Raw genomic sequence first — 5,983 nt, forward strand, 5'->3', positions numbered from 1 at the left:
TCTCTGTCTCAGTGAGGACCCGCTGTGGTTGTTGAAAGTCTGTGATGGGATCTATGGGATGCAACTGAACAGTGGGACCCCTGAGCCCTTTGTCCCACCACCTGGGCTCCCTCTCACACATGATGCTGAGACAAGCTGTGAATCTCTGGCAGATATTGCACTTACACAGACATCCGTAGGTAGGGACACAGCCAGCTGAATTACATGAATGCTTCTGCAGCCACTCATAACACTAATGATAGAAAGTCTCCCCCCCTACAGCTCTGCATCCTTGCACCTCTGGATCATACCATCTTGCCTTAATCAGAAGCCTGATCAGTGTGAGTTTATTACACAGGGTCCACCCCTCCCTCACTGTGAATAGTACATGAACCAGCCTTGTAATGGAGCTGAGATTTCCCAAGAACTTCGAGCAAAATACACCAGTTTAAGTAGAGCATAAAACAGATTTATTAACTACAGAAAGATGGAGTTTTAAGGATTATAAGTGGTAGGAATAAAAGATCAAAGTAAATTACCATGGAAATTAAAGATAAATTCACAATCTAAACTTTACACCTTATTACACTAGGGCGTAGTTCAGTTATGCACACAGGAAGGCTTAATGCTCGAGCTGCTGCACATGCTGGGCAGGCTTAAGGTCGGGCTCCCCATGGCAGAAGAGAAGAAGACTCGGCCCCTGGAGGGGAAGGCTGGGGCTTCCTGGATGCCATTTGCTCACAGCCAGCGCTGCCCCCACTCCCAAGTCATCCATGGCACCCCCAGGTCGGCCAGAATGGAGCAGCAGTTTTCACTGCACTACGTCCACTTATGGCTTACAGGCAACTCCCAGACTCACCACAGTCCACCATCTCGGCCAGAAAGGAGCCCACTCAGCCTCACCATTGCTGCTTTTCCTTCCCCCCAGGACCCCGCTTCTCCTGGGCTGCAAGTAGCCATCCCTGGGATGCCAACAGGCAGCCACAGGGGTCTGTCTCTCAGCAGCCAACCGCACCTCCATGGGTTCAGCCCTCAGAAGGGCAGGTGGGGGTTTCCTGGATCCCAGTTGCTCACAGCCAGCCCAGCCTCCACCTCTAAAACCATCAGTCATGCCCCCAGGTTGGCCATAAAGGAGCCGCCATTCTCCACTTGGACTCAGCTTTGCTTGTTTTCCTTTCACCCAGAACCTCCCTTCTTCTCCTGGGCTGCAAGTAGCCACTCCTGGGAAGCCAAGAGGCAGGCACAGGATTCTACCTCCCAGTAGCCAACCACACCTCCCCAGGCTTTGCAGAATGAAGGGTGGTGCTCTACTAACCCCACTTAGCCGCACAGCTTCTTCCCTGCCTTCCTCAGCTCAACTTTCCTCTATTGCCCCATTCCTGCCTCACTTCCTCCTTTGGCCAGTCACGCAAAGGAGCCCAGCAGGAAGTGAGAGCCTCTATAGGCCAACCTCCAACAGCAGAGGTGGCCAAGCCCCAAGCCTCCAAATGGTGACTGGCCTAACTACTCTAGATTCTCCAGCCTGACACCAAGGTGCTTTCTCCACTGCTGTCAGCATCCTCTGTCATGCAGGGGTTGGAGTTATCCCAGGGACAGGCCAATAGGAGGAGTGGCCTTTCTGAATAACAAGGGGATCTGGGAAAAGGAAGCCAGCATGTTTCTGCCGGGTTTTGAACCAGGGACCTTTTGCGTGTTAGGCAAATGTGATAACCACTACACTACAGAAACTCCTCCTACTGGGTTGTTGCTCACTCTGGCACAGACCGATGGTCAAATCTAGAGAATGTGGTGGTAGCCCCTCGATAGGTCAGCTGGCAGGGCAGAGGACTGGAGCCAGCACTCAGGAAGTCGTCCTTACCTCGCCCGTGTGACTCCAGCTTGAGGGAGAGCTTCTTTTTCTTCTCCTTGCTGACAAAGAGCAAGAGAAGAATGAAAGGTCAGGTGGGCCAACTCGGTGCAGAAGCCCATGCTGTCTTTTCCTGCTGCATAGCCTGAAATGAGGGACTCGTGGCAGTTAAAGGAACTGCTGCACTCTCAGAAAACATCCCGCCCGTGCATAAAGGAGGATAGAAGAGCCTGTTAGTCTAGCACGCTCCCAACTGAACTGTTTCAGCAGCTGCTAGGTTTCTTTTTGGCCTGTTACTTTTCTGTCTGAGATGTTGTTGTCAGCTGTGGCACAGAAAAAGGACGTCATTGCGAGCTGCCCATGAAGATAAGATTAACTTTTGCCTTCCTTGCTCGGCTTTACTTGCTTCCTCACCCTATTCCTGCCTTAGTTCCTGTGTTACCTGAAGGCAACGGGGGCCCAGCAGTACGAAGAGGAAGTTAGACAGCTAGACCCTGGTGGCAAAAGTTCTACCACCGCTTGCCATCCCACTCTCTTCTCCCAGCTTCACATATTGACCGCCAGGGACTTGGTGCCCAGCAGCGCAACGGAAGGCAGTGGACAGAGCCACCCTCGCCTTGAAGCTCTGGCTCATTAAACCGTATCTTCAGTCGCTGATGGCCAATGAGAGACCAACAGCGCTTGCTATTTTAGCACTTGAAAATGCCATTGGTCAGTCACTGGATCTCTTTAATGCTGTTACATAACAAATGAAAATAGAATCTCAGTGTGACATTCTGTACCTTTGGGGGAGTGTGCTGTAACCCCCATATTCCTCATTTTCATATAATCGTGATCTTATATACAGAGCATGCCTTGTAAGGTATGAGGGGAAAGGATATGATCTGCTGAAAGTCATTTCTCTACCCATAGATGTTTACCATTCATGCATATGAAGTTATGAGAATTGTGCAGTGTGGTTATCACTATGCTGTAAGGTGGGAGAGTCAGCCAAATATTAGCTCCCCAGTGACAACAGCAAGGAAAGTAACCAACACCCGGACAGGGTGTCAAACAACCCATCAACAGCCATTGTTCAGCAAGGGAGCTACAGTGCAATCACTTACCTGCAAGAGGACACCCCAGGGGAATTGCTCAGACTTGCTTGGAGAGACGCAGTGATGCTCACCTGACTCTGAAGGGGGAGCAAAGCCAAGAGGGAAGAAAGGACATGATAAAAGCAGAGACATTTGCCATGCTTTGTCTCTCTCGTCCACCTACATCTACAGACACCCCCACACCAAGCAACTGAAGCGCTGACGAAAGGGGAGAGCCTGGCTGAAAAGCCACCAGCCAGCCTGTGGTGAGAAGCATCTAAGTTTGTAAGGGCATTGAAAGGGTTAAGATCAGCTTAGAGTGCATTTTGCTTTTATTTCACAAAAACAACGAGGAGTCCGGTGACACCTTAAGAACTAACAGATTTATTTGGACACAAGCATTTGTGGGTAAAAAGCCCTCTTCTTCAGATGCATGGAGTGAAAATTGCAGATAGAGGCATAAATATATATTGGAACATGATGTAAAGGGAGTTACCATACAAGGGGAGAACCAGTGTTGAAGGCTAATTCAGTCAGGGTGGATGTGGCTCTCTCCAAGTAATTGACAGGGAGGTGTCAATACCAAGAGAGGGAAAATTGCTTTTGTAGTGAGCCAGTCACCCCCAGTCCCTCTTCAAGCTCAAATTAATGGTGTTAAGTTTGCAGATCAGTTGTAACTCTGCAATTTCTCTTTGAAGTCTGTTTTTGAAGTTTTTTGAATGGCTTCTTTTAAATGGCTACTTTGAATGGCTACGTTTAATTGTGTTATTGAATATGAGCATGTAAATGTGTTATGGAAGTCCCATGTGGTCTACTGGTTAGGATTCTTGGCTTTCACCCAGACAGCCTGGGTTCAATTCCCCACACAGGAACAATGCAGAGCTTCTCCTTGGAGGGGAAAGAGGAAACAAAAAGAAGGGGAAGGGATCCTGCCAGCAGCAGAGCTGGATAGAGTTGGGAATAGTACTGGATTTGACATGGTGCCATAGTGCTAGGCCCAAGCTCTGAAGGGACCTGTAACAGTAACTTCCTCCCCTCTGCAGAAAGGGAGCCTCAGAGCAGCCTGGATTCAGTATGGGAGCTGAGACCCCATAGGGCCCTGGGAGCTGTAGTGCCTTGACCAGCTCCCTGCCTTGGAGCAGAGAAGGAACATTTCCCAGCATTCCCTTGGCTGCTATCAACAGGAAAGGGAGGGGGGAAGCTGTGAGACTCCATGTGGTGCAGCTTGCTGTGGCTGGGGGGCTGGCTGCTAGAAGGGGGTGCCACCTTGGAAGAGGTGTGACCAAGGAGTAGAAGGCTTTGGCCCAGGTAGTGCCCTCAGAAGACTTCCCCAGACAGGCTTAGGGATGCTGGTGTGACCTCGCCTGGCAGGCCCCAAAGATGGAACTTGGTGGACTAACTGGACAGGGCCCCTCTCTATCTGAAGCTGGGCAAGGGAGGTATGTGGATCCCACCAGAAGGTAAAATGGTAAGTAAGGAAGGGGAGGCTCTACTGGACCTGGACAGCTTCAGATACAGGACAGGAGGATTTCCACTTCTGAGCCATGAAAATAGAAATTGACTTTTCCTTTCCAGATGTATCTAATATTCATAAAAGGGAATCTAGCCCCTGCCTTCCAGATCTGAACACCTCAAAATCAGGAGTGCTCAAGCTCAATTTGGGCAGCTGTTACTTCATTTCTCCCAAATCAAATATGCTGATCCACTGTCATTTACTGTAGAACAAGTAGGAGAAAATTGAGCAACAAACGTTGGGGTCTTCACAGTGCTAACGAGGGCTGGAATTGCTATTTTCAACAGCCATTACACTTTTTTTTTTTAGTTTTGTTTGTTTAAAAGGAAGACAGTGATATTGAACTGGCAAATTCCCCATAGAAACAAAGAATGGAACAAAAGAATAATAAAGGCACCTCAACTTTCCTCATTTATGTAGGACGGTCTTATTAGATGGATCCAGACATCTTCCAATCACAGAAGCTGATAATTGTTCCACTTTACTGCAGTTCTGTAACCATGCAGGAACCTAGAGGAGGAAAGTGCCTAACTCCAGAGTCTGCAGCTGCCTAGGGCCAGTGCTGAGGATTTAGAGTCCCTAGTGCTGCCCAGAGCTCTTTAAATCTCAGCCGCAGCCAGGATTTATAGGGCTCTGGGCAGGCGGGCGGGGAGCTCAGAGCTCTTTAAATCCCAGCCACCAGGGCCGGCTTTAGGCCAATTTAACCAATTCCCTTGAATCGGCCTCGCTCCTAAGAGGACCCTGCACCCAAGCCCCAGTACCAGCAAAAGCCAGTGCGCTGTACCAGGGTGGCCCAGTTTCCCCAGGGGGCAATTTAAAAGGCCTGGGGCTCCCAGCAGGGGCTGGAAGCCCAGGCCCTTTAAATTGCCACTAGAGCCCTGCTGCTGGAGCCCTGGGGTATGGCTGCGGGGCTCTGGGGGCTATTTAAAAAGTCCAGGACTCCCATTGCTTCTACCTCCCCGGCCCTTTAAATACCACTGGAGCCCCGCCGCTTCCCCAGGGTTCCCGCGGCTATTTACAGAGCTGGGGCAGTGGAAGCAGGGGCGCCCCGGGCCCTTGAAATAGCCCCCAAGCCCCAGGCTGCTGCTGCTACCCTAGTGGGAGAGGGGGGAGGAGAAGGAGGCACTCACCATAGAGGATGGGCTGTACCCCCTGTACCTGCACCCCCTGCCCTGCCTGCAGCCAGCCCGTCCCCAGCCAGCCCCTGCTGCACCCCCTGCCCGCACCAGCCCCGCTCCTCCTGCCCTGCTTGCACCAGTTCCTGCCTGCAGCCTGCCCATCTCCAGCCAGCCCCACACCCCCTGCCTTGCCTTCAGCCCTGCACCAACCCCTGTCTCCAGCCAGCCCTGCACCCCCTTCCCTGTCTCCAGCCAGCCCCTGCCACACTGCCTGCCCTGCCCGCACCAGCCCTGCACCCCCTGCCCTGTCTCCAGCCAACCCCTGCCATACTGCCTGCCCTGCCCGCACCAGCCCTGCACCCCCTGCCCTGTCTCCAGCCAACCCCGTACCCCCTGCCTTGCCTTCAGCCCTGCACCAACGCGTCTCCAGCGAACCCCTGCCGCACCCACT

At 51.8% G+C, this 5,983-nt stretch overlaps 1 non-coding gene across 1 annotated transcript; it reads right to left on the minus strand.

Annotated features, from left to right (window-relative positions):
* Nucleotides 1-1,634: 1,634 nt before the first annotated feature.
* TRNAV-AAC (transfer RNA valine (anticodon AAC)) lies at nucleotides 1,635-1,707 on the minus strand. The gene has a single exon. It is a non-coding gene; the product is annotated as a tRNA-Val (tRNA).
* Between the last annotated feature and the right edge of the window lie 4,276 nt (nucleotides 1,708-5,983).

Source organism: Gopherus flavomarginatus, unplaced genomic scaffold (assembly GCF_025201925.1).
Source record: "Gopherus flavomarginatus isolate rGopFla2 unplaced genomic scaffold, rGopFla2.mat.asm mat_scaffold_1399_arrow_ctg1, whole genome shotgun sequence".
Lineage (NCBI taxonomy): Eukaryota > Metazoa > Chordata > Testudines > Testudinidae > Gopherus > Gopherus flavomarginatus.